This window comes from Neophocaena asiaeorientalis, unplaced genomic scaffold (genome assembly GCF_003031525.2).
Source record: "Neophocaena asiaeorientalis asiaeorientalis breed wild unplaced genomic scaffold, Neophocaena_asiaeorientalis_V1.1 scaffold79, whole genome shotgun sequence".
NCBI lineage: Eukaryota > Metazoa > Chordata > Mammalia > Artiodactyla > Phocoenidae > Neophocaena > Neophocaena asiaeorientalis.
Genome location: NW_020175402.1, coordinates 5,750,540 through 5,778,036, shown reverse-complemented (window position 1 = coordinate 5,778,036; position 27,497 = coordinate 5,750,540). Strand labels below are relative to the sequence as shown.

At 37.6% G+C, this 27,497-nt stretch overlaps 1 protein-coding gene across 15 annotated transcripts in view; it reads left to right on the top strand.

Annotated features, from left to right (window-relative positions):
- The window catches only part of EYA3 (EYA transcriptional coactivator and phosphatase 3), a 142,743-nt gene that overhangs the window by 30,910 nt on the left and 84,336 nt on the right, over positions 1-27,497 (top strand). Inside the window, exons 3-4 of one of the 15 annotated variants that reach the window (XM_024766914.1) lie at positions 7,991-8,099; positions 17,497-17,656. The exons of 11 other annotated variants lie outside the window; for them this stretch is intronic. The gene's annotated coding sequence lies outside the window, so the exon portion shown is untranslated. Of the gene's footprint in view, positions 1-3,565; positions 3,590-7,990; positions 8,100-17,496; positions 17,657-27,497 lie in introns of those variants that run through there. 3 more of the 15 variants (XM_024766926.1, XM_024766913.1, XM_024766917.1) reach the window with 3 other exon arrangements.

The following is a 27,497-nucleotide window of genomic DNA, read 5'->3' as shown; positions in this document are numbered from 1 at the left end:
AACTAGAACAAAAAATCTTAAAATTTGTATGGAAACAAAAAAGACCCCAAACAGCCAAAGCAGTCTTGAGGGAAAAAAACAGAGTTGGAGGAATCGGACTCCCTGACTTCAGACTATACTACAAAGCTACAGTAGTCAAGACAATGTTGTACTGGCACATAAACTGATATATAGATCAATGGAACAGGAAAGAAAGCCCAGAGATAAACCCACACACCTATGGTCAACTAATCTATGACAAAGTGGCAAGGATATACAAGGGAGACAAGACAGTCTCTTCAATAAGTGGTGCTGGGAAAACTGGGCAGCTGCATGTAAAAGAATGAAATTAGAACACTCCCTAACAGCATACACAAAAATAAACTCAAAATGGATTAGAGCCCTAAATATAAGACTGGACACTATAAAACTCTTAGAGGAAAACACAGGAAGAACACTCTTTGACATAAATCACAGCAAGATCTTTTTTGATCCACCTCCTAGAGACATGGAAATAAAAACAAAAATAAATATGATAAAAACTCTCCAGAAAGTGGGCACAGAGGGAACCTACCTCAACATAATAAAGGCCATATACAACAAACCCACAGCTAACAACATTCACAATGGTGAAAAACTGAAAGCATTTCCTCTAAGATCAGGGACAAGACAAGGACGTCCACTCTTGCCACTATTATTCAACATAGTTTTGAAAGTCCTAGCCACGGCAATCAGAGAAGAAAAAAAAAAAAAGGAATACAAATTGGAAAAGAAGAAGTAAAACTGTCACTGTTTTCAGATGACATGATACTTTACATAGAGAATCCTAAAGATGCCACCAGAAAACTACTAGAGCTAATCAACGAATTTGGTAAAGTTGCAGGATACAAAATTAATGCACAGAAATCTCTTGCATTCCTATACACTAATGATAAAACGTCTGAAAGAGAAATTAAGGAAGCACTCCCATTTACCACTGTAGCAAAAAGAATAAAATACCTAGGAATAAAATTACCTAAGGAGACAAAAGACCTGTATGCAGAAAACTACAAGACACTGATGAAAGAAATTAAAGATGATACAAACAGATGGAGAAATATACCATGTTCTTGGATTGGAAGAATCAATATTGTGAAAATGACTATACTACCCAAAGCAATCTACAGATTCAATGCAATCCCTATCAAATTACCAATGACATTTTTTACAGAACTAGAACAAAAAATCTTAAAATTTGTATGGAAACAAAAAAGACCCCAAACAGCCAAAGCAGTCTTGAGGGAAAAAAACAGAGTTGGAGGAATCGGACTCCCTGACTTCAGACTATACTACAAAGCTACAGTAGTCAAGACAATGTTGTACTGGCACATAAACTGATATATAGATCAATGGAACAGGAAAGAAAGCCCAGAGATAAACCCACACACCTATGGTCAACTAATCTATGACAAAGTGGCAAGGATATACAAGGGAGACAAGACAGTCTCTTCAATAAGTGGTGCTGGGAAAACTGGGCAGCTGCATGTAAAAGAATGAAATTAGAACACTCCCTAACAGCATACACAAAAATAAACTCAAAATGGATTAGAGCCCTAAATATAAGACTGGACACTATAAAACTCTTAGAGGAAAACACAGGAAGAACACTCTTTGACATAAATCACAGCAAGATCTTTTTTGATCCACCTCCTAGAGACATGGAAATAAAAACAAAAATAAACAAATGGGACCTAATGAAACTTAAAAGCTTTTGCACAGCAAAGGAAACTACTAACAAGATGAAAAGACAACCCTCAGGATGGGAGAAAATATTTGCAAATGAATCAACAGACAAAGGTTTTATCTCCAGAACATATAAACAGCTCATGCAGCTCAATATTAAAAAAACAAACAACCCAATCCAAAATGGGCAGAAGACCTAAATAGATATTTTTCCAAAGAAGACATACAGATGGCCAAGAAGCACATGAAAAGCTGCTCAACATCTCTAATTATTAGAGAAATACAAATCAAAACTACTCCTAATGAAACTTAAAAGCTTTTGCACAGCAAAGGAAACTACTAACAAGATGAAAAGACAACCCTCAGGATGGGAGAAAATATTTGCAAATGAATCAACAGACAAAGGTTTTATCTCCAGAACATATAAACAGCTCATGCAGCTCAATATTAAAAAAACAAACAACCCAATCCAAAATGGGCAGAAGACCTAAATAGATATTTTTCCAAAGAAGACATACAGATGGCCAAGAAGCACATGAAAAGCTGCTCAACATCTCTAATTATTAGAGAAATACAAATCAAAACTACAGTGAGGTATCACCTCACACCAGTTACAATGGGCATCATCAGAAAATCTACAAACAACAAATGCTGGAGAGGGTGTGGAGATAAGGGAACTCTCTTGCACTGTTGGTGGGAATGTAAATGGATACAGCCACTATGGAGAACAGTATGGAGGTTCCTTAAGAAACTAAAAGTAGAATTACCATATGACCCAGCAATCCTACTACTGGGCATATACCCAGAGAAAACCATAATTCAAAAAGACACATACACCCCAATGTTTATTGCAGCACTATTTACAATAGCCAGGTCATGGAAACAAACTAAATGCCCATCTGCAGACGAATGGATACAGAAGATGTGGTACATATATACAATGGAATCTTATTCAGCCATAAAAGGAACGAAATTGGGTCATTTGTAGAGACGTTGATGGACCTAGAGACTGTCATACAGAATGAAGTAAGTCTGAAAGAGAAAAACAAATATCGTATGTTAACACATATATGTGGAATCTGAAAAAATGGTACAGATGAACCAGTTTGCAGGACAGAAATTGAGACACAGATGTAGAGAACAAACGTATGGACACCAAGGGGAAAAAGTGGCGGTGGGGGAGGTGGTGTGATGAATTGGGAGATTAGGATTGACATGTATACACTGATGTGTATAAAATGGATGACTCATAAGATCCTGCTGTATAAAAAAATAAATAAAATAGAATTCAAAAAAGAAAAAAAAACAGCAATGCTTATTGCACATCTTGAAAATGTGAATTTATTCTACTCCAAAGCCTTCTTACTGGTTTAAATTTCGACAAAACTGTGAAAAAGACTATGATAATGTTCATGCAGGGCCGAGTAGGCATAAAGTGACCCACATCTTTATTATATCAATGACTAGATTGCTATAGATTTCTTTTTAAGAGCTAAGTAATTATTGTGGTAAAAGCATATCATAAAATTTACCACCTTTACCATTTTAAGTGTACAGTTCAGTGTACACTTAACAGTAGTGTTAAGTATATTGACATTTTTGTGAAACAGGTCTCCTAAGTCTTTTTATCTTACAGAATTGAAACTCTCTACCCATTACACAATTCCCCTTTGTTCTCTCCCTCCAGCCACTGGTATATTTATTTTTTTTAATGTTTATTTTTATTTATTTATTTTGGCTGCACTGGGTCTTAGTTGCAGCATGTGGACTCTTTAGTTGCAGCATGCGTGCAGGATCTATTTCCCCAACCAGTGATTGAACCTGGCCCCCCTGCATTGGGAGCTTGGAGTCTTACCCATTGGACCACCAGGGAATTCCTCAGCCACTGGTGTGTATGACCTCAGATAAGTAGAATCATACAGTATTTGTCTTTTTGTGACTAGCTTATTTTACTTAGCATAATGGCCTAAAGGTTCATCCATATTGTATCATGTGACAGAATTTCCTTCGTTTTTAAGGTTGCATTGTATTCTAAAGTATATTAAAAAATAAAGTATGCATATACCTTATTTTATTTATCCATTTATCTGTCAATGGATATTTGGGTTGCTTCTACCTTTTGGCTATCGTGAATAGTGCTGCTATAAACATGGGTGTGCAAATATCATTTTGAGACTGTGTTTTCAATTCTTTTGGCTATATATTCAGAAGTGGGATTGCTGGTCATATGGTAGTTTGATTTTGAATTTTTTGAGGAACTGCCCTACTGTTTTCCATAGCAGTTGCACCATTTTACAATCCCATCAACTATCAATTGCTTTAGAGGCTCAACTCTCATGTACATATTAAGATATTGCCTTAAGTACCATAGAGAAGTCAACAGAAACAAAAGCTAGACCATTAGCCTCTCAGATCAATCAGGAGAGTTTAAGTTGATAACTATTACAAAACAGTGATTCATTATGTGCTTTTAATGGAAATATATAATTTAGAGAACTTATTTTTAGATAGCTTTAGTGTAATTAGGCTTGTGTTTTGATTTACGTTTTGGCTTTTGTTTAGAAAGACATGGCCATAATACTTTTGGATTATTTGAATGTTAAAACTTGAATGAAATATTTCAAATCTACAGAAATAATATAGCAAATATCTAAGTAGTTATAACTCGGCTTGAGCAAAACCATATTTTTAGCATATTCCTTTTTTTAAAATAATTAATTAATTTATTTTTTGGCTGCCTTGGGTCTTCGTCGCTGGGTGCGGGCTTTCTCTAGTTGCAGTGAGAGGTGGCTACTCTTCATTGCGGTGCACGGGCTTCTCATTGTGGTGGCTTCTCTTGTCGCAGAGCACGGGATCTAGGCGCGTGGGCTTCAGTAGCTGTGGCACACGGGCTCAGTAGTTGTGTCACACTGGCTCTAGAGCGCAGGCTCAGTAGTTATGGTGCACGGGCTTAGTTGCTCCGTGGGATGTGCCTGGACCAGGGCTCGAACCCGTGTCCCCTGCATTGGCAGGTGGATTCTTAACCACTGCACCACCAGGTAAGTCCCTAGCATATTTCTTGATATCTGTCCCCAGGAGTAGTGCAGTAGGACAGGAAAAAAACCCCAACAAACATTTCCACTCTTGCTGACCATGACAGCAAGCACAATTGTCTGAAGTCAGAGAAAAGAAACTAGTAAATAAATGAATCCATACTTACTCTTCCTGTAGTTTTTTTTTTTTTTGCGGTACGCGGGCCTCTCGCTGTTGTGGCCTCTCCCGTTGCGGAGCACAGGCTGCGGACGCGCAGGCTCAGCGGCCATGGCTCACGGGCCCAGCCGCTTCGCAGCATGCAGGATCTTCCCGGACGGGGGCATGAACCCGTGTCCCCTGCATTGGCAGGCAGACTCTCAACCACTGTGCCACCAGGGAAGCCCTGTTCCTATAGTTTGAGAGGAATCATGGGCTCTGTAGTCTTGCAGACCTGGATTCAAGTCATGGGTTTGCTTCTTGCCAGTTATGTGGCCTTGAGCAAGTTGCTTAACATAACCCTGCCTCAGTTTCCTCATCTCTAAAATGGAGATAATCATAATACTTCCCAAGATTGTTGGGATGATTGAAAGAGAAATATGAGCATTTATATATTTACTGTGTATGGTACGTAACACATAGTGAAGCTTCAGTAAATATTAGTAATTACTTGTTTTGTTTATTGAGCACCTACTATATGCCAACCACTCTTCTAGTGCTGAGAATTTAGCAGTGAACAAGAGAGATATAGACCCCCATGGAGCTTACTTTCTAGTGACAGACGATAAATAAACAAGGTAATTTCAGATAGTGATAGGGACTATGGAGAAAAGATAAGGTATGAGAAGGGGATGGAAGAGCTACTTTAGACGGGAGATGGGGGTCATGGGGGGCCTGCGTGAAGCCTTCAGAACTGAAATTTAACTGAAAGTAGCAGAAGGAATAATTCATTGGAACGTTTGGAGAGGAGTGTTCAAGAGAGCAGAAAGGGTATTTGCTTAGACCCTGAGGCAAGAAAGCTTGGTTTGTACAAGAAGCACAAAGGAGAACAGGATGGCTGTACGTGAGGGTAAGGGAGGCTGGAAATGACATCAGAGAGTTGGGAAGGGCAGGCCAAGAAGGGCCTTGTAGACCATAGTAAAGAGCTTGGATTTTATTCTTAAGGGACTGTGAAGACATTGGAGGGTTTTTATTGATAGGAGGTGCAGCATTCTTTGCTCTGGGGAGGTATTTGTGTTCTTTCTTGTAGGTGTGTTTTAGAATTATGTGTATGTGTATGCTTTAGGAAAAACTTTTCTGGGGATACCACATTGGTTACTCATGTGCTCCCCCTGGTGGAGTTGTTGGCTCAGCTTGCATGGTTTTGGATAAGCAAAAGCAAAGTAAATGAGCAATTGATCCTTTTAGTCAACAAGCATTTATTGGGTGCCCTCCACATGCAACGTTCTGTTCTGGTACTGAAATACATCTGGGAACAAAACAGACAAACATGCGTGCCCTCATGGAGCTCACATTCTGGTGGGGGGAGGAAGGGGAGGGAGATGGGGGTGGGGGCAAGATGTTAAACCAAATTCACTAGCAAATTGTTGGACGGGAAAAATGTTATTACAGAAAAATTAAGTGAGGGAACTGGACTAGGAAGTGCAGGGAGGATGGTAATACTTTAATTATTTTTTAAACATCTTTATTGGAGTATAATTGCTTTACAATGGTGTATTAGTTTCTGCTGTATAACGAAGTGAATCAGCTATACATATACATACGTCCCCATATCGTTTATGTCACAGAGTGTTCTGCCTATGATTTCCTCTAAGAGTTTTATAGTGTCTGGCCTTACATTTAGGTCTTCAATCCATTTTGAGTTTATTTTTGTGGGTAATACTTTAATTTCAAATATAGTGTTAGGAAAGTTCTCATTGAGAGGGTGACATTTGAACCAAGATGTAAAAGAAGTGATAGGGTGAAAGATGCAGTTATCTGGAGGAAGAACATTCTGGGCAGAGGGATCAGCAAGCACAAATACCCTGGGTCTATGTGCAGGTTAGAAGAATAGCAAAGAGGCCAATGTGCCTTGAAAAGAGGGTTAATGGAAAGAGTAGGAGATGAGGTTATTTGTCCTGGAGGGTGTCAAGTCTTGAGGGTCTTCTAGGCTTATGCAGGATTCTGGTTTTCACTTTGAAATAGGAATCCACTGGAGGAGGGACCTGATCTGATTAAGGTTTTAACAGGAGCCCACTGCTGCTGTGTTAATAGACCCTGGAAGGGCAAGTGTATAAAAACAGCAAACAGCCACACATTAACTGTGGCTTATACCAACAGAGGCAGTAAATAGTCATAATCTGGACAGATTTTAAAGGTAGATCCTGCAGAATTTGCTGATGATTTAGATGTATGGTGTAAGAGACAGGAGTCAAGGATCTCGGTAAATGATATTGCTTAGTAAATTGTCATAGGAAAAGGTGATCAAAGAAGATACAGCCAAAAAAGTTAGGAAAAAAACGTACTTTAGAGGTGTATCAACTAATAGTGTTTATTTTTTCTGGATTTTGTGTTATTCATGAAATTTTTAAAACTTGTGATTTCTTTGCTAACACTAAAGATTCATTTTTAGACCTAATATTGTATTTGTAATTGTGGGTTTACTTAAAGAGAGCCCCCGAATTGAATAAACTTCAGGCCCCCACAAAACCTTAATTCAACCCTGCTCCTTTTCCATATTGGGGTGGTAATTTAACGTTAACGAAGCATTTAAAAACCTTGTTTCTGATAAAATTATTACATAAAATATTGTGCACGAAATAGAAGTTAACTGGAAGCTCAATCCAATATTAGGAATAAACTAATACCGGAATAAAACCATCACCTTGGGCTAGCCTCCCCTCCAAGTGCCTTCCAGAATTTCCTAGCGATTCTTCCTCCCACAGTTTTTCTGAATCTACCAAATACGTCCAACATTTCACTTTCGCTTTAGAGAGACAGGAATTACACGCAACTTAAAACACCTTCCTGAAACATGAGTGCTGAGTATTTTTTTTTTTACCGGTGCTGCTTGGGCCTCAGTGGTACCCAGGCGCCGCGTGAACCAACCTACCCGCCCCAAGCACCACCGAGGGGCCGGGAGGGCCGTAACTAGGGGCGGGGCTCCCGGGACGGCCGAGTGGGCGGGGTCTAGGCGCTTCCCCGCCCCTCCACGTGAGGCCTGACACATGCGCCCAAAGGCTTCTGTTAGAACGAGGTGTGGATTGTGTGATGACCCTGGCCGCCAACTTCCGGTTTCTAGGGATGCGCATCCGGGTCACACTAACGCCGCCGTTTCCTGCAGCCGCTTGGTCCTCCTGTGTGTTTGGACCGGTCCCCATGTCCTGCTGTGGGGCCTCTGCAGCCTTTGGGTGAGTCTCCGCTGCCGACAGGTTCTGAGTGCGGCCGGTCGAGTACAGCCTGTAGAGGGCCGGGTCAAGTGTTGTGTCCCGGTCCCTGTGGGTGGGGGTTCTCTTTGCCTGTCCCTTGTCCCTGCAGTGCTTCCTGAGCTCATTTCATTCCTTCCCCCCGAAGCCGGCCTCGCCTCTTTCCCCTCAGCTGAGCCTGTTTTGTCGCCGCTCACCTCTCGCCTTGCTATTTTTCCTCCGCCTCATCCGCCTTTTAAAAGCCCTGGTTTCTTGCCTTTTCGCCTCAGCGCTTCCCTAAGCCACTGCCCCTCGGTTTTGCCCCTACTCTCACTTTAGCACCTTTCTTCCCCGACCGTTGATCCTGGGATCTTGCTGTTTTTTCACCCAGCAGGACGGCCCACCTCCTCGTTGTGCTCACCCTGCTCCACTGCGAAACTGAGCCTGTCTCTCTCCGGGGTCCTAGGTCCTGGTTCTCCAACTTCCTTCATCCTTGACCCCTACTCCTCCCGGGACGAGTAGGTGACATTTGTGCTTCGCCTGGGGTTCTCCCTCCTTTTCTTCGCTAGAGGAGGCCTTTGCCCAAGCCCGGAACTGGGCAGATTTACCCGGCCTGGGGGAAGTTTTCCTTAAGGCGCTGAGTTAGACTGAACTCTGGTAGTTTCCATGGTTAGGGAACAACAAAGGCGTTCCCAGTTCTTCGCTGGAGCACAGTTTTGGGGGCTTTCGCTAGAGCAGGCTAACAGGTGGCAAGCACTCGGAATTGCTGGTAGATTGGGCTTGTGTCATCTTGTTAATCGACAGGTCATGAGGACGTTCTGTCATTTTCTTGTTCTCTGTCCCATGAGAATGGATATGCACAGCTGAGGCAAAAATGCGGATGTTCTGGGATGATCAGCTCTTGTTTTCTGCATGGGCTTTACTTACAGGACAGTTGCTATGTTGGAGGACAGAGTTTCTTGGGAGATTATTAGCCCCAGACTTTTAACCTTATTGACAAAAATTTTAGTGTACTGTTACTGAAGAAATTTCTGCTAGAGTTCATTATAGTAATTTCGAAGTAATTTCGAATTTTCTTTAGTTGAACTCAGTGTGCATGTGTATCTTTATCTTTGCTTCTTATACGTTGTTTCTTCATTGTTACTGTATTGACAAGTTTTCTGTTTTTCTTCATAGACCAGACATTACATTACTTTATTACTTAGCATATTCTTCTGACTCTTTTTTTCTTTACTGTTTTCACCGTCTTGAAACCATCTTTTTCTCATTTTGAGACTTCAGTTTCTCGTAAATTTCTTAAATGTCTCTGTAGGCTTTTAGTCATCTCTAAAATGAAGCGATTAGTTTTAATAAGGGTTAGTGTCCTGTTTTCCAAAATTTGTTATCTGAGGTATATTTTGAGACACAGAGTTGGATAATTTTTATTTTTGTCTTTCCAATATTTATGGTGTATTTCTAGCATTTGATTACAAATGTTTTTGTGTGATCAGTTTCTGTTCTCATGTAAATTGTGCTCTAAAATTTAGTACTTCAGTGGACAGAATAAATACAGCTTTTAGCATATGCTTTTCTTTTGACTAATAAGTTATAGAAAAGTCTCCCTCATTATATGAGGCATATACATATGCAAACATAGCATAGACCTTGGTGTATTCCAAAATTGGGCTGATCCCTTCAGCTATTTTTAGCAAAGGACTTTGGAGCTTGGCCGTATTAGTCCTAGAAGCCACAGAGAAGGACCCTTCTGGTTGGCTTTCAGGAATTATTTCACTGCTGAGGGAAGCCCTTTTGAAAGCTCCTTACTAGTACTTCCTCGAACCCAGCACCTACATTGGAAACTCTAGCTTCTGTTCATCCTGGCCTCATCATTTCCCAATCTTTAAAAACTAACCCCAATGAATATGGGCTGACTCTTATGTTTTCTTACCTCCGGGCTGGTGGACCCTTTTTTTTTTGTACATACATACCCACATTTGGATTGCTGCAAGGCCCTCTTTTAACCTTTTTCATTTCTGAACTTTTTACTTCTTCAGCATGCCTGTTTAAATCTAGATTGATTTCTATAGTTCACAGCTGGAGGGAACCATAAGAGTTCAAACTTATCCCTTTATTTTACAAAATACGGAAATCAGGGTTTAAATTGGTGGTGTTTTCCCCAACGTCATTATTCACAAATAAGTCCTGTTCATGTGTTTAGAGAAATGGGTTTTAGTTCTTTCAAAGCTGTAGGCTGGAGAGCACACTATTGTATTTAGTGGTTCATTTCAATAAATTTATGTCGTAGGAATAAACGTTTTAGGTTAAGAAATCTGTGATGCAGAACTTAAAATTCAAGGTTGAAGTCATTTTGCCTTCAAAGAGGGACTCCAGAAAGAAACTGTTGTACAGAAGTAGAAGTTGAAAAGTCTTAGGGAGTCTCTTTCTCTCCCTCTTTTCTTCTAAAATCTCTTTGGCCTATTATGATACAAATTCTGCATAAAAGCTCTTACGTGAAACGAACATCCTGTGGTCTCATTGGAGCAGTTGTATTCATGGTCCTATTGTTTGTACAGAACAGTGATAAGACTTTCTAATTACTGAAAAGCCTACACCTCATGCTTAGCTGCCAAAGGAAAAAATATCACTAGAGACAACATAGTGTATGTGTTTTTAAAGCTCAGGAGAGGAATGACTGTCGGTTTTCTATAAAAATTTCTGCTTTAGTTTGGCAAAGTCTTAGTTTGTAGCCCTGATGGCTCAATTTAAAATACATTTATGCGTATTATGCCTGCAGGGTTTTTTTGTTTGATTATTTTTGATTGTTATTTTTTGTCATTTTACTTGCTACTGTACTTTGTTTTACATGCTTTAATTTTTATCCTTGAACCCTAGGATATGTTTTAAGGAAAAGGCAGTTTTAAAAATTTAAAATTTTTACAGTGTCCTGGTCATTTGTACCTTGCGGTATGATGGTTTCTGTGATCTGCCTAAGCCATTCCATGACTTCATTCTTTTTGTTTTGTTTACAGACAAAAGTCTCATAGAACTTCTTTTTTGGTAGTTGTCTAAAAGATTTTTGTGTTCTGCATATAATAGCAGGATATTTTAACTTCTTTGTGATTTAAATAGAGGAAGAATAGTTCAGAATTGTTCAACATAGAATATAGTTCAACATAGAAATAGTTCCAAATGTATTTAAGGATATTAAGAATAGTTTTTTTTCCAATACATTCATTTAATTGGTATATACCAAGGGGCCGAATTATAATATTTATAGTAAAGTGGAAAAATATGTGGACTTTCTATCTGCGGATTAACTTAAAAATACAGGTGCATGTTCTCGTACAGAATATATGGCTTAAGCAAAAACTGCCTTATTATGTTTTATTGGCAGAGAACACAGCAAACAGCAGTGACATGATCATCTTGATGTTTTTATTTGATCCCATTAACCTAAGTCCTAGGGTATCTAATTATTAAATGTAGAAATAGGGTATTTTCTCTATTATTTATAGTATATTAAAAAGGATATTTGAAATATGGGCTTCATAAAATTTATCTTTGCTATTTTCCCCTTTTAAATATGTAGTAGTATTTTAAACCAGAAGAGGAACTGTAGATAGTGCTGACTTATTGTAAGTTAATTAACAGATTAGCCCAAGGCGGTCAGCGCTTAATATCTTAAAGATCTTGCTACAGATTGTGTTGGATGCACTTTAACTTATTAGCTTGGTTAATATTTGTACTAGTTAAATTTGTTTTTATTCCCTAGGAAATAAAAACAAATAGTTTTATAGTAGTTAGGAAATAGTAATAATCTTTGTAATACATTCCTTTCAGCAAATTTTTTTATTGGATACCTACTATGTACAGTTATATTACATATGTAGACAGTTCATATGAACTAGGTGACATTATACAAGGCTGACATTTACACTTAGATTCTGAATTTGACTTTATTTGTTTATATCTGAATTAAACTATAAGACTAAACATAACCTGCATCACCAGGGTGTAGGGAAAAAGAAAGACTTAACATTAGAATGAAAATAAGCTTTATTTAATCCTAAAAAGGTGTCAATTCTTATCAGTACAACGGCATATGATTTTTTTAACTAGATTTTATGATTTTCTATTTTCAAAACACTCAGTGATTTCATTATTTGAGTTTAAGGTTCTTGCATTAATCTGTATCACAGCTTAATTAATATAAATAAAGTCATGTTCTTTATACATACAATTAAATAATTTTCATTTGGGAAACTTTTTCACAACTGAACTATAAAAATCTGTAGTGGTAAAGCAGTAATTTTTTTAAAAAAGCACATTTTGTGTAGCACTTACTCTGTGCCAGGAATTACCAAGTGGCTTACATATAGTATTAACGCTTTAATCCTTACAACACTATGAAGTAAGTACTATATTTATCTCCATTTACAAATGAGAAAACCAAGGCACAGAAGTTACACAATTTGCCCAAAGTAACACAGCTAGTTGTCAGGAGAGGTGGATTTGAACTTAGTTTTTCTAGCTCCAGAGTTCATGACCTTTTTGTACAAAGTTCTACTAGTTTAATGATTTCTTCCTTCATAGGTTAAAACAGTTAAAAAATCCAATTTCTCTGAAACATAGAAGAATACTGCATTTGGTTGGGAACTTTAGAGAGGGGTTTTACCTGGTCCTTTTATAAATGCTGGCTGAAGGCAAATTGCAAACCCTTTACTACCTAGGTTTCTTAGATGGCAAAAACCACATATTAAGAAAGCAAGTAATATCCATGTCCTTCCCTCTTAAAAAAATTATCATATGGAAGTCAATTACTTTTGAGTTATTTGGAGAAAAGGCAGTTTATTTAATAAAATGCATTCTATGTTACTGAAATGTTTATCCCTTGACATTAATTTTTTCCCTTTCTCTGATTTGCAGAATATTAAATAAATTTATGTAATAGTCTTGAACTCTGAAATCTTACTGTCCCCAATATGAATTTAGCAACTTTGAAATATAAAACAAGACTAAAGCTGAAATTTCTGACTTATCTCTAGTCTCATTTCAAGATTTGAAATATTTCAGAATTTAACAACTTTGAAATATAAAACAGAAGACTAAAGCTGAAATTTCTGACTTACCTCTAGTCTCATTTCGAGATTTGTACAAAATTAAGTGCATCCATTTCTTTAGGACTAACATGTTTAGAGTAATATATTTAAATTAGTCTTTTTATTTTTACTTTAGAAAAGAGGAGGTGTACTTTCATAAAACAATTCCTTTTTAAATAAAAATGCAAATAATCATTTAGAATATTGTTAATCATATTACTATTACTTTTTTGTACTTTTATTATTTCCAGATTTAAAAATTTTGTTGCATCTCTAAGGGAAGGAGATGATTTTATATCAGTTGAGTGCAGCTTAATGGAAGAGCCTGGGACTTACATGTGATAAGAAGTTATTTTTCTGAGTATTTTTGAATACACTTGAGAATCATGGAATCTGGTTAACAAAAAAACTACCATTGTTTCTAGTCAGAAGTGACACTTGGTTAGGGATACTACTTATTTTCATTCTTATATACTATTAACCCCCCTTTATTAACTCAGACATGTTAATTAAGTGCACTGATTTTTAATAGTAGCTTTTGTCTTGATTTTTTTTTTCTCTGTCAGAAAAGTATTGTTATTGAGGTGAAAAGTGTAAGCTTTGCTATGATGATTTACTTACTGGTATTTAGAATGTTCTTTACTTTGATTTAAACATTTGATTTTTATTTCAAAAGCAACTCTCTTTTATATGTGGGTTTGGTAATCAGTTTATCTTCTAAAATTTCAATAGTTTCCTTTCACCTGAAATTTAATAATGTAGCAGTTACTGAATTTAGGAAAATTGGTAGTTTGTTGCTATCAGCACTGTTACTATGGGAATAAATTAGAATGATTAGCTCTTAGGTGGAATTGAACTTATTCTTTAGTTTCCATAGTAGTTGAAAAAGATTTAGGTCAGATTCACCTGTTGTTCCTCCTTTTTTCAAAATAAGAGGGCATTTTAATTTAGCACAACGATGTTAATTTTTTCCTACTAGGTTGATTATATTAATATGATAATCTCACTCTCTTTACTGACAGCATAATCCAAAATGCGTGTGTATGACTTTTTCTTGAAATATTTCAGAATTTAGAGAACATTTTAGGATACAAAAGAGTACATACATATCTTATTAAAAAACATACCCTAGTAATCAGTGTGTTATTACTTCACTGAGTTTTTCAAATCTGTTTTTCCTTTTCATCAGTTTTTAACTTTGCTATAGGTTAGGAAGCAGTGATTAGATAACACTAAAAAATAAGTGTTCTTGAGAGTGAGTACTAGAGCTTTTGCTTATGCACCATCTGTCATATTAGTGTGGTATTTAATAGCTAGATGAACTGAAAATCTTTGCTTTATCTCATTTCTGTTTATCTCCTGTTAGTAATATTTATTTAGTATTGGTACCTCTCATTCGGTGAAATTGTTGCTTATTTGGAATAACTATGGTAAACTATTGATTCTTACCCAGATGGTTCCTTTTTCCTTTTTTGTTCATTTTCAGAGGCTTGCCTTTAAAAAACTGTAGTTTAGAGAACCACTAAAACTTTGAGTGTTCTTTCATATGTAGCTTGAAGTGGATATTTCCCTCCTTTTTGACTGGTCAGTTTTTTTATTTTTTATTTTTAAAAAATATTTATTTTGGCTGCACGGGGTCTTAGTTGCAGTGTGCGGGATCTTTAGTTGTGGCATGCGGAATCTAGCTCCCTGATCAGGGGTCAAACCTGGCCCCCATGCATTGGGAGCACGGAGTCTTAACCACTGGACCACCAGGGAAGTCCCTGGTCAGTTTCTTAAAGTCTTTGGGTAAAATGGCATTCAAACTTTTTTGATCACAATCCCACTATAAGATGCATTTTCCATTGTCATCCAGTACTTATACACATATATGTACATATTAATATTTAAAATTGAAACAGATGTTTCATGAAACAATATTTATTTTTACTATTGGTGATGCATTGTAATGTTTTCTATTTATTTTGTTTAATTGCATTTCATTCAAAACAAACTGTTGGTATCCACTAAATGGATATGATAACCCAGTAATGTGTTGAACCTGCAGTTTGAAAAATTCTAGTGACTGCTAGATTTTTTCCAATATTGTTTTTTGGGAATTGGAGATGTTTGGGTTTGTTAGTTTTTTTTTCACTGAAATATATCTTGATTTTCTTAATCTTTTAACCTAAATAATTGTGCAGAACAGTTGAGAGAGGGAGACCCTGTTGCCCCAATTATTGTTACTGTCACCTCTGTCCTTTACTCTGTGTCTAGGCACATCATTTAAAAAACTGCAGTGATACAGAATCATGAGGTTGACAACGCTTGGTCGTGTGTAGAGCTTTTATCATTAGAATCCTTTTCTAGTTTCCATCTGACAGTCAAAGTTTAGTTTGATTAAGTTCCTTTCACAAACCTTGCTTCTGTTCTTGGCAACTAGTCAAAAGGTTACAAAGCTGCTTTATTCTGCTTTTTTCTGGCCCCATTCCAGTCTTTGTAAACCAAGAAAAGAGAGCCAAGGAGTGAAGCAGTTTTCCTTCTGTGTATATAGTCAGGCCAAAGTAACACAATTGAAGAGTCATTAGGATTTGTTACAGTGGACCATATTTATTTATTATCATGATTTCATTTCCTCTAATCATAAAGGGGGAAAGATGGTAGAGATATCAACAGTTCCTAGCATATCACAGCTATTAGAGTGAGGCAGGGTCAGCAGGCATACACTACTGTTTTTACCACTACCTCCTCTTAACACGTAATGAGCACTTCCTATGTGCCAGGCACTATTTAAAGCATTTCTCTTGTATTAACTCATATTTATTTGGGAGGCCTGGGGGAAGAACGAGAATGAGAAAGAAGAAAGAAGAAAACTGGCTTTCTTAGTATCTTCTCATTACCTGGCTTGTGAGTTCTGGCTATTGGTGACTGTAGCATGACATAGCATACATTTTTTTAAATAAATAAATAAATTATTTTTGGCTGCATTGGGTCTTCGTTGCTGTGCGCAGGCTTTTTCTAGTTGCGGTGAGCTGGGGCTAACTCTTCGTTGCAGTGCATGGGCTTCTCATTGCGGTGGCTTCTCTTGCTGCGGAGCACGGGCTCTAGGCATGCAGGCTCAGTAGTTGTGGCTCGCAGGCTCTAGAGCACAGGCTCAGTAGTTGTGGCGCACGGGCTTAGTTGCTCTGCAGCATGTGGGATCTTACCAGACCAGGGATCGAACCAGTGTCCCCTGCGTTGGCAGGCGGATTCTTAACTACTGTGCCACCAGGGAAGTCCCAGCATATATTTTTAACTTGGCCAGCTTTTTAAAATCATTAGTCCTGTCTGTGATGTTCTGTACTTAGGCACGAAGCTATGGTTTAAAACCTCAGGCTTTGAAGGTAGGCTGCCTGGGCTTGAATTCCACGTTGGTGAGTTATTAGGTATATGACCTTGGTTGAGTTACTCTCTACGCTTCAGTTTTCTCATCTGTAAAATGGTGATAATAGTAAACAGTACATATCTTATAGACTTATTGAGAGGATTAAAAGAGTTAATATACGTAAAGTACTTAGAACAGTGCCTGACCCATAAAAAACATTACATAAATGTTAGCTATTAGTAACTCACAACTCACAGTTGGATCTCCTGAAAGTATTTGTGACCATGATGAGTTCATATTTGCTAAGTAACAGGACGTGATTGATATTCAATGTTTTATTGCCCAGGAGCTTGAAAACAGCTTTCCTTGAGGACTTGGAAGGAAGTTCTTGTGCAGTGTTGGAATCAAAGCCAGGGACAGAGTATCAGCTACAGGCCCAACTGGTTTAATCTTTCACAGGAATTTCTTGTTATTTGGACCTTACCTTTTTTGTTGTTGTTGTTGTGTTTTGTTTTGTTTTAAAGATTGTTTTTTTGATGTGGATCATTTTTAAAGTCTTTACTAAATTTGTTACAGTATTGCATCTGGTTTTTTTTTTTTGGCCTTTGGCTGTGAAGCATGTGGGATCTTAGCTCCCCCACCAGGGATTGAACCTGCACCCCCTGCATTGGAAGGTGAAGTCTTAACCACTGGACCGCCAAGGAAGTCCCTGGAACTTACCTTTAGTAATTTTAATATTTTGCCCTTTGAAAAATTAAGAGGAACTAGTTAATGAATTGACTTTCATTCAGGACCACATTTCTGTCCTGAGTCTGTTTAGCTTATGTGTAAGATATTTCTTTATTTTATTTTTCTTTTAACAGTTATATCATTCCTAACTATGTGCCAGACACTATTCTAAGAGCTTTATAGATATTAACTCATTTAAACCTATGACAAGTTTATGAGAAAAACACTAATTATTATTTTTCCCATTTTACAGATGAAGTAAATGAGGCTCAGAAAAGTTAAATAACTTGTCTAAGCTCCCACACCACTCATCAGTGCCAGAACTGGGATTTGAACCTAAGAGTCAGACTCCAGAGTTCATGCTTCAAGCTTGCCAAGCCTGCCTCTTACAGAGATGAATTATGTTGAAAAGGGTAAAATAGCAAGTGTTAAAAGTTACTTCACTGTTCTTTACTCTGTGTACTGAATGACAGCACTGAAATTATGTGTGATGGTGTTTTGGCTGATGGAGTTTTGAAGGAATAAATAAATTCGAAGTAAAATATTAATAAAAGATCTGTACTTAGATTTTATAGTTCTGAGAGCTAAAGACATGCATTTCAAAAGACTCCGTTCTGTTAATATAGCATGTAGTAAGTTTTGTTCAAATACTGGATAGTGGATTGATAGAAACATGTGATGGATAGATATATAGAATGCTATATAGAATTTTGATTTTAGAAAATGGGTAGTATAGACACATTTATAGAACATTCATGTTGGAGTATACCATGTGTCAGGCCACAGCACCTATAGAAAAAAATGTGATTCTCTTAGAAATGTTAACTTTAGATTAAAGGAGGGTGGAGATAAAGTTTTGGAGGCTGAGAGTTTTATGGAGTCTGGATCTCCATGCATTAGAGAAGCTCTTATGCTTTGTGACTGACACGTTACTAACAACTGAAGAGAGGTCCAAAGAGGGTTGGAAGGAATGTAGTAGAGCTGTTGGATTATTATTAAGGTCATTTTGACACTCTAATTCAGATGAAGTCATTCCTTCTCAATACTTTATACTGTGGTTTTGGAATTTTTCCTGTGGAACGCTATCTCCCAATTTTATTGGAAGTTTGTGGGGAAAAGTTTGTGTTAAATTTTTTTTTTAATTTATTTTATTATTTATTTTTGGCTGCGTTGGGTCTTCGTTGCCATGCGTGGGCTTTCTCTAGTTGTAGCGAGCGGGGGCTACTGTTTGTTGCGGCGTGCGGGCTTCTCATTGCGGTGGCTTCTCTTGTTATGGACCATGGGCTCTAGGCACGTGGGCTTCAGTAGTTGTGGCACATGGGCTCAGTAGTTGTGGCACACAGGCTTAGTTGCTCGACAGCATGTGGGATATTCCTGGACCAGGTCGCTTGAACTCGTGTCCCCTGCATTCGCAGGCAGATTCTTAACCACTGCACCACCAGGGAAGCCCTGTGTTAATTTTTATTAAGGATAATTTTACAGACGACTTCAAAGGATGATTTTCCAAGAAGTAAGGTTAGAAATAGTAAAAACAGTTCTTTTCGGAGAATCTATTCCTGATAAAATATTTTTTCCTGTTAAGAATTTGGTATAGCCTAAGTGTATTTTTTAAAAAATTCTTTCTCAGTAAGTTCTGATAGTATTCTGTTTAGTGTAAAGTTGCTATAAATATTCCTACAGCTGACAGTACCATGATGTGTTAGTCATGCCTCTCAAATAAAGTAGCCAGAAGAATTCACCAACTTTACCACAGTCAGTTGGCTGGGCTGTTTATTTATGGAGGGAGTTAACCAACATGGTGATGGCTTTTGTCCGTCCACAGGAAGTCCAGCAGAGAAGGTATGGTTGTTTGCAGTTTTTTTGGCCACAGAAATGTGATTTGTGCTGATGCCTGAATTGTGAGAGCTAAAAGGCTCTCTTAGGGTTACTTTAAAGGGAGCCTTAAAGGAGGTCAGTTGCGTGCAGGTCTGCTGGATATTTGTGTCTACTTAGCAGGACTCTTGAGTACAGAGGACTCTGAGTGAATGTGTTAGTAGATAAGTTAGGTAAGTTTTTTTAAAGGTAGTACTTGAGAAAGATTGCCATCAGCTGATAGACTTCAGTGAATTTCTGAAAGATAGGAAACAGTGAGATTGGATTGATAGAGAAACTAGGAGAAGAAATCACATCGGAAAGTATGTGTAGAAGTTTCAGAAATATACCAGACTCCAAGTAAATGAATATGAAGAACAGAAGAGTGCCTGGAGTATTCATCAGTTTCCCGGCCCTTGCTCTATTTTGAGCTTCTGGTGTTTGTCCCCTGGATAAAACCCAGAGAAATGCTTTCCAAACATATGGAACAATCTGGGGAGGGCTTTCCTTATAGTCTCTTCTCCCCGTGGCATTTAGTATATATAAATCAAATCATGTCATTATCTTGCTTGAAGCACCCATTACCTCCCCAAACTGCTTATCATGTGTTACAAGGCTGTGTGTGACCTGGCCCTTGTCTGCTTCTCAGGACTCATATCCTACCACTTATTCACTTACTAACATCAGCCTTTTTGCTATTTCTCAAACATATCAGGATGTTTTCCTTTTAGTTTCTTTACACTTGTTTCCTTCTGAAGGCCCTCTTTTACATCTTTGTATAGTTTTCTACTTTTGATTATTCACATCTTTGCTGAAATGTTGTTACCACCTCAGAGAAATTATCACCAAATCTGAAATAGCTCCCCTTTAGTCATGCTCTACTCCTTCCTTTGTTTTATTTATTTACTTATTATATTTTTGGTAACAGCTTTATTGAGATATAATTCACATACCATACAATTTACCTATTTAAAGTATATAATTCATTGGTTTTGACTACATTCACAGAGTTGTGAAACCATCACCACAACCAGTTTTATTTGTCAGTGCAAGAGGGTTCCCTTTTCTCCACACCCTCTCCAGCATTTGTTGTTTATAGCTTTTCTGATGATGCCCATTCTAACTGGTGTGAGGTGATACCTCATTGTAGTTTTGATTTGCATTTCTCTAATAATTAGTGATGTTGAGCAGCTTTTCATGTGCTTCTTGGCCATCTGTATGTCTTCTTTGGAGAAATGTCTCTTTAGGTCTTCTGCCCATTTTTGGATTGGGTGGGGATTTTTTTGATACTGAGCTGCATGAGCTGCTTGTAAATTTTGGAGATTAATCCTTTGTCACTTGCTTAATTTGCAAATATTTTCTCCCATTCTGAGGGTTGTCTTTTCATCTTGTTTATGTTTTCCTTTGCTGTGCACAAGCTTAGAAGTTTCATTAGGTTGCATTTGTTTATTTTTGTTTTTATTTCCATTTCTCTAGGAGGTGGGTCAAAAAGGATCTTCCTGTGTTTTGTGTCATAGAGCGTTCTGCCTATATTTTCCTGTAAGATTTTTATAGTGTCTGGCCTTACATTTAGGTCTTTAATCCATTTTGAGTTTATTTTTGTGTATGGTGTTAGGGAGTGTTCTAATTTCATTCTTTTACATGTAGCTGTCCAGTTTTCCCAGCACCACTTACTGAAGAGACTGTCTTTTCTCCATTGTATATCTTTGCCTCCTTTGTCATAGATTAGTTGACCATAGGTGCATGGGTTTATCTCTGGACTGTCCATCCTGTTCCATTTATCTGTAGTTCTGTATTTGTGCCAGAACCACATTGTCTTGATTACTGTAGCTTTGTAGTATAGTCTGAAGTCAGGGAGTCTGATTCCTCCAGCTCTGTTTCTTTCACTCATGACTGCTTTGGCTGTTCGGGGTCTTTTGTGATTCCATACAAATTTTAAGATTTTTTGTTCTGGTTCTGTAAAAAATGCCATTGGTAATTTGATAGGGATTGCATTGAATCTGTAGATTGCTTTGGGTATTATAGTCATTTTCACAGTATTGATTCTTCCAATCCAAGAACATGGTATACTTCTCCATCTGTTTGTAATCATCTTTAATTTCTTTCATCAGTGCCTTGTAGTTTTCTGCATATAGGTCTTTTGTCTCCCTAGGTCGGTTTATTCCTAGGTATTCTTTTTGCTGCAGTGGTAAGCGGGAGTGTTTCCTTAATTTCTCTTTCAGACTTTTCATCATTAATGTATAGGAATGCAAGAGATTTCTGTGCATTAATTTTGTATCCTGCAACTTTACCAAATTCATTGATTAGCTCTAGTAGTTTTCTGGTGAAATCTTTAGGATTCTCTGTGTTAGTATCATGTCATCTGCAAACAGTGACAGGTTTACTTCTTCTTTTCCAATTTGTATTCCTTTTATTTCTTTTTCTTCTCTGATTGCCTTGGCTAAGACTTCCAAAATTGTGTTGAATAATAATGGTGAGAGTGGACGTCCTTGTCTTGTTCCTGACCTTAGAGGAAATATTTTCAGTGTTTCACCATTGAGAATGATGTGTGCTGTGTGTTTGTTGTATATGGCCTTTATTATGTTGAGGTAGGTTCCCTCTGTGCCCACTTTCTGGAGAGTTTTTATCATAAATGGGTGTTGAATTTTGTCAAAAGCTTTTCCTGCATCTGTTGAGATGACCACATGGATTTTATTTTTCAAATTGTTAATGTGGTGTATCACATTGATTAATTTGCATATATTGAAGAATGCTTGCATCCCTGGGATAAATCCTGCTTGATCATGGTGTATGATCCTTTTACTGTGTTCTTGGACTGTTTGCTAGTATTTTGTTGAGGATTTTTGCATCTATATTCATGAGTGATATTGGTCTGTAATTTTCTTTTTCTGTAGTATCTTTGTCTGGTTTTGGTATCACAGTGATTGTGACCTCATAGAATTAGTTTGGGAGTGCTCCTGCCTCTGCAATTTTTTGCAAGAGTTTGAGAAGGATGGGTGTTAGCTCTTCTCTAAATGTTCGATAGAATTAACCTGTGAAGGCATCTGGTCCTGGACTTTTGTTTGTTGGAAAAATTTAAATTACAGTTTCAATTTCATTACTTGTGATTGGTCTGATCACATTTTCTGTTTCTTCCTGGTTCAGTCTTGCAAGGTTACACCTTTTTAAGAACTTGTGCATTTCTTCCAGGTTGTCCATTTTATTGGCACAGAGTTACTTGTAGTAGTCTCTTATGATGCTTTGTATTTCTGTGGTGTCCATTATAACTTCTTTTTCATTTCTAATTTCATTGATTTGAGACCCCTCTCTCTTTTTCTTGATGAGTTTGGCTAAAGGTTTATCAGTTTTGTTTATCTTCTCTAAAACCCAGCTTTTTTATTGATCTTTGCTATTGTTTTCTTTGTTTCTATTTCATTTATTTCTGCTCTGACCTTTTAGATTTCTTTCCTTCTACTAACTTTGGGTGTTGTTTGTTCTTCTTTCTCTAGTTCCTTTAGGTGTAAAGTTAGATTGTTTATTTGAGATTTTTCTTATTTCTTGAGGTAGACTTCTATTGCTATAAACTTCCCCCCTTAGAACTGCTTTTTCTGCATCTCATAGGTTATGGATTGTCCTGTTTTCATTGTAATTTGTCTCCAGGTATTTTTTGATTTCCTCTTTGATTTCTTCCGTGATCTCTTGGTTATTTAATAACGTATGGTTTAGCCTTCATGTGTTTATGTTTTTTACGTTTTTTTCCTGTGATTGATTCCTAATCTCATAGCGTTGTGGTCAGAAAAGATGCTTGATATGATTTCAGTTTTGTTAAATTTACCAAGCCTTGATTTGTGATACAAGATGTGATCTATCCTGGAGAATGATCCGTGCGCACTTGAGAAGAAAGTGTAATCTGCTGTTTTCGGATGGAAGGTCCTATAGATATCAGTTATACCTATCACGTCTATTGTGTCATTTAAAGCTTGTGTTTCCTTATTAATATTCTGTCTGGATAATCTGTCCATTGGTGTAAGTGAGGTGTTAAAGTCCCCCACTATTATTGTGTTACTGTCGATTTCCTCTTTTATAGCTGTTAGCAGTTGCCTTACGAATTGAGGTGCTCCTGTGTTGGGTACATATATATTTATAATTGTCATATCTTATTCTTGGATTGATCCGTTGATCATTATATAGTGTCCTTCCTTGTCTCTTGTAACATTCTTTATTTTAAAGTGTATTTTATCTGATACAATTATTGCTACTCCAGCTTTCTTTTTTTTTATTTTTAATTAAAAAAAATTTTTTTTTTTGCGGTACGCGGGCCTCTCACTGTTGTGGCCTCTCCCATTGCGGAGCACAGGCTCTGGACTCGCAGGCTCAGCGGCCATGGCTCAGGGGCCCAGCCGCTCCGCAGCATGTGGGATCTTCCTGGACCGAGGCACGAACCCGTGTCCCCTGCATCGACAGGCAGACTCCCAACCACTGTGCCACCAGGGAAGCCCCTCCAGCTTTCTTTTGATTTCCATTTGTATGGAATATCTTTTTCCATCCCCTCACTTTCAGTCTGTATGTGTCCCTAGGTCTGAAGTGGGTTTCTTGTAGACAGCATATATATATATATGGGCCTTTATGTATCCATTCAGCAAGCCTGTGTCTTTTGGTTGGAGCATTTAATCCGTTCACTTTTAAGGTAATTATCGATGTGTATGTTCCTAGTACCATTTTCTTAATTGTTTTGGGTTTGTTTTTGTAGGTCCTTTTCTTCTCTTGTGTTTCCCACTTAGAGAAGTTCCTTTAGCAGTTGTTGTAGAGCTGGTTTGGTGGTGCTGAATTTTCTTAGCTTTTGCTTGTCTGTAAAGCTTTTGATTTCTCCATCGAATCTGAATGAGATCTTTGCCGGGTAGAGTAATCTTGGTTGTAGGTTCCTCCCTTTCATGACTTTAAATATATCCTGCCACTCCCTTTTGGCTTGTAGAGTTTCTGCTGAGAAATCAGCTGTTAGTTAACCTTATGGGAGTTCCCTTGTATGTTATTTGTTGTTTTTCCCTTGCTGCTTTCAGTAATTGTTTTTGTCTTTAATTTTTGTCAATTTGATTACTATGTGCATTGGCGTGTTTCTCCTTGGGTTTATCCTGCCTGGGACTCTCTGCGCTTCCTGGACTTGGGTGGCTATTTCCTTTCCCATGTTAGGGAAGGTTTTTGAATGTAATCTCTTCAAATATTTTCTTGGGTCCTTTCTCTCTCTCCTCCTTCTGAGACCCCCATCGTGTGAGTGTTGTTGCGTTTAATGTTGTGCCAGAGGTCTCTTAGGCTGTCTTCATTTCTTTTCATTCTTTTTTCTTTATTCTGTTCTGCAGCAGTGAATTCCACCCTTCTGTCTTCCAGGTCACTTATCCGTTCTTCTGCTTCAGTTATTGTGCTATTGATTCCTTCTAGTGTATTTTTCAGTTACTGTATTGTTCATCTCTGTTTGTTCTTTAATTCTTCTAGGTCGTTGTTAAACGTTTCTTGCATCTTCTCAATCTTTGCCTCCATTCTTTTTCCGAGGTCCTGGATCATGTTGAATGTCATTATTCTGAATTCTTTTTCTGGAAGGTTGCCTATCTCCACTTTATTTAGTTGTTTTTTTGAGGTTTTATCTTGTTCCTTCATCTGATAAAAAGTCCTCTGCCTTTTCATTTTGTCTGTCTTTCTGTGAATGTGGTTTTCCTTCCACAGGCTGCAGAATTGTAGTTCTTCTTGCTTCTGCTGTCTGCCCTCTTGTGCATGAGGCTATCTGCGAGTCTTGTGCAAGCTTCCTGATGGGAGGGACTCCGTCCTCTGTTTTATTTTCCAAAGTATTATTACTTTGGGGACTTCCCTGGTTCAGTCGTTAAGACTTTGCCTTCCAATTCAGGGGGTGTAGGTTCAATCCTTGGTCAGGGAGTTAAGATCCCACGTGCCTTGCAGCCAAAAAACCAAAACAGAAAAAATTTTACAACAAACTCAATAAAAGACTTTAAATGTGGTCCACATCAAGAAAAAAGATCTAAAAAGAAAAGTATTATTACTTTGTGAAATTGTATTACCTTATGTATTTGTTTATCTTCCTGTTGGAATATAAGTTCCTTGAGGCTGGGAACTTTGTGTTCATCACTGAATTCCCAGTATCTAAACTAGTGCCTGGCACATAGTAGACACTCAATAAATATTTTATAAGTGAATGAATGAATTTGGAGGTTAGAGAAAGAAGCAAGCACAGCTTGAAGCAACTATAGACTTCCACCCAAAAGCAGTGGAAGCAAAAAGCAAAGTGAGTAGCTAGCTAAGAAGTGTTTCTCCCCCAGATAAAGCTATGATAGCTACTCTCTAAAGTTAAGAGTCCTGGCGTGGGAGACAAGAGATATCCCTAGTAATTTATGTGATGTTCAGAAGAGGAAAGAATTCATATCCAGAAAGCAGGTGACCTGCAGACACTGCCTAACTGAATGTTTCACCCCTCTTCCATAGTTACTAGAAGTGGATGTATATAACTAGAACCTGCATATAATAATATACGAACAAAGATTCTCACCCACTGTGAGATACACTGTTTAGTTGAAATTCCTCGGGCTTCCCTGGTGGCGCAGTGGTTAAAAATCCGCCTGCCAGTGCAGGCGACATGGGTTCAAGCCCTGGTCCAGGAAGATCCCACATGCCGTAGAGCAACTAAGCCTGTGCACCACAACTACTGAGCCTGCGCTCTAGAGCCCGTGAGCCACAACTACTGAAGCCCACGTGCCACAGCTACTGAAGGGTGTACGCCTTCAGCCCATGCTCTGCAACAGGAGAAGCCACCATAATGAGAACCCTACACGCTGCAACGAAGAGTAGCCCCCACTCGCCGCCACTAGAGAGCCTGCACGCAGAAATGAAGAAGCAATGCAGCCAAAAATAAATAAATAAATAAATTTATTAGGAAAAAAAAAAAGAAATTCCTGACTGCAAATATGAACTACTAACCTAGACTTATCAGCCATTTAAGAAAAATTAATTCTATGCAAGAGAGGTACGAAATGCTTCCAACACTAAAGAAAATAGTGAATAGTATAAACTGAAGGAGATTTAAAGATAAGCATTGTTAGTAATTTCAGAGGAAATGAAAAAGGAAATAAATTTTAAGAATCAGAAAGTGTGAATAGCAAATTAATAAGTATAAAGATTGAGCTGAATTGAAATGCAAAGGATGTCAACAATAATGGCAGAGTAAGAACTTCTGAAAATTCTCCTTCGTAAAAGCAGCGAGAATACTGGCAAAAATAGTCAGAATCAACTCTTTCAGGACTCTGAAAATTAACTACAGGCTTGCAGCAATCTGAACATTTATTCAAGAAAAATGGCTGAATCTCAGCAAAAACAGTGAACTTTGTATAGCATTTTAGCTTGCATTGTTCCCATTCTCCTCTCTCCAGCTTCATAGTAGCCTTGGAAACCAGCAGCCCCCAGTCACGATGAGAACTAGCAACCTGGAAGCCACTGGAAGGGGCAGAACAAGATTGGAGCTCCTTCACAGCCCTGTTCCCAGAAAATTGTCATTATTTGACCTGTCGGGAGGTTCCTTGAAAGACCTCATTCTCAAGACTATATTTGACCTGAGTGGAGCTCACCCTGTACAAATAGCCTTTCCCCTCTCAGGGTGTTCATTTAAAACAATTAAAAGCAGTTATTGAACATCATAAATTCAGTACTAGAAAATAGATTCAACAGTACATTAAAATAATATTCTACAATGCCAGAGTTTCATCTCTGAACCAAATGCATATATGGTTCAATATTAGGAAATTTAGTAATATGCTATATTAATAGTCGAGAGAAAAACCAGATGGTCGTTTTTTTGGATGCCAAAAAAGCACTTGACCAATGTCATGCTTAGTAGTGGTATGCTGGATGTATTTTTATTAATGTGAGGAACAAGAAAAGGATGCCCAGCAATTAGCACTGTTACTTAATATTATAGTGGAGGTGTAAGCCAATATCATTAGGTAAGAAGAAGAAATAAAGAAGTTAATATTGGGGAAAGAGGAGCTATTTTTATGCAGCTGGGGAAAATATACACGTGAAACTCAAGAATCAACCATCTTACTATTCTCATTGTTAGAAACAATAAGAGACTTTGGTAACATGGGAGTTTACAAAATTAATGTACCAATATCAACAACTATCCTATATATAAAAAATAACTTCTTTAGAAATGAAAAATATAACAAATGAAAAGATAAAATGCCAACATAAAGAAACGTAGAGGATCTGCTAAGAGATGTTTTTAAAAAAAGATTAAGTAACTGGAAATACATCCTGTGTTATTAGATAGGAGAACACAATATTGTAAACTCATCATTTCCCCCTAAATTAATTTATGTGTTTAATGCAATTTAAATTAAAATATCATTTTTTAAAAAAACTTTGATA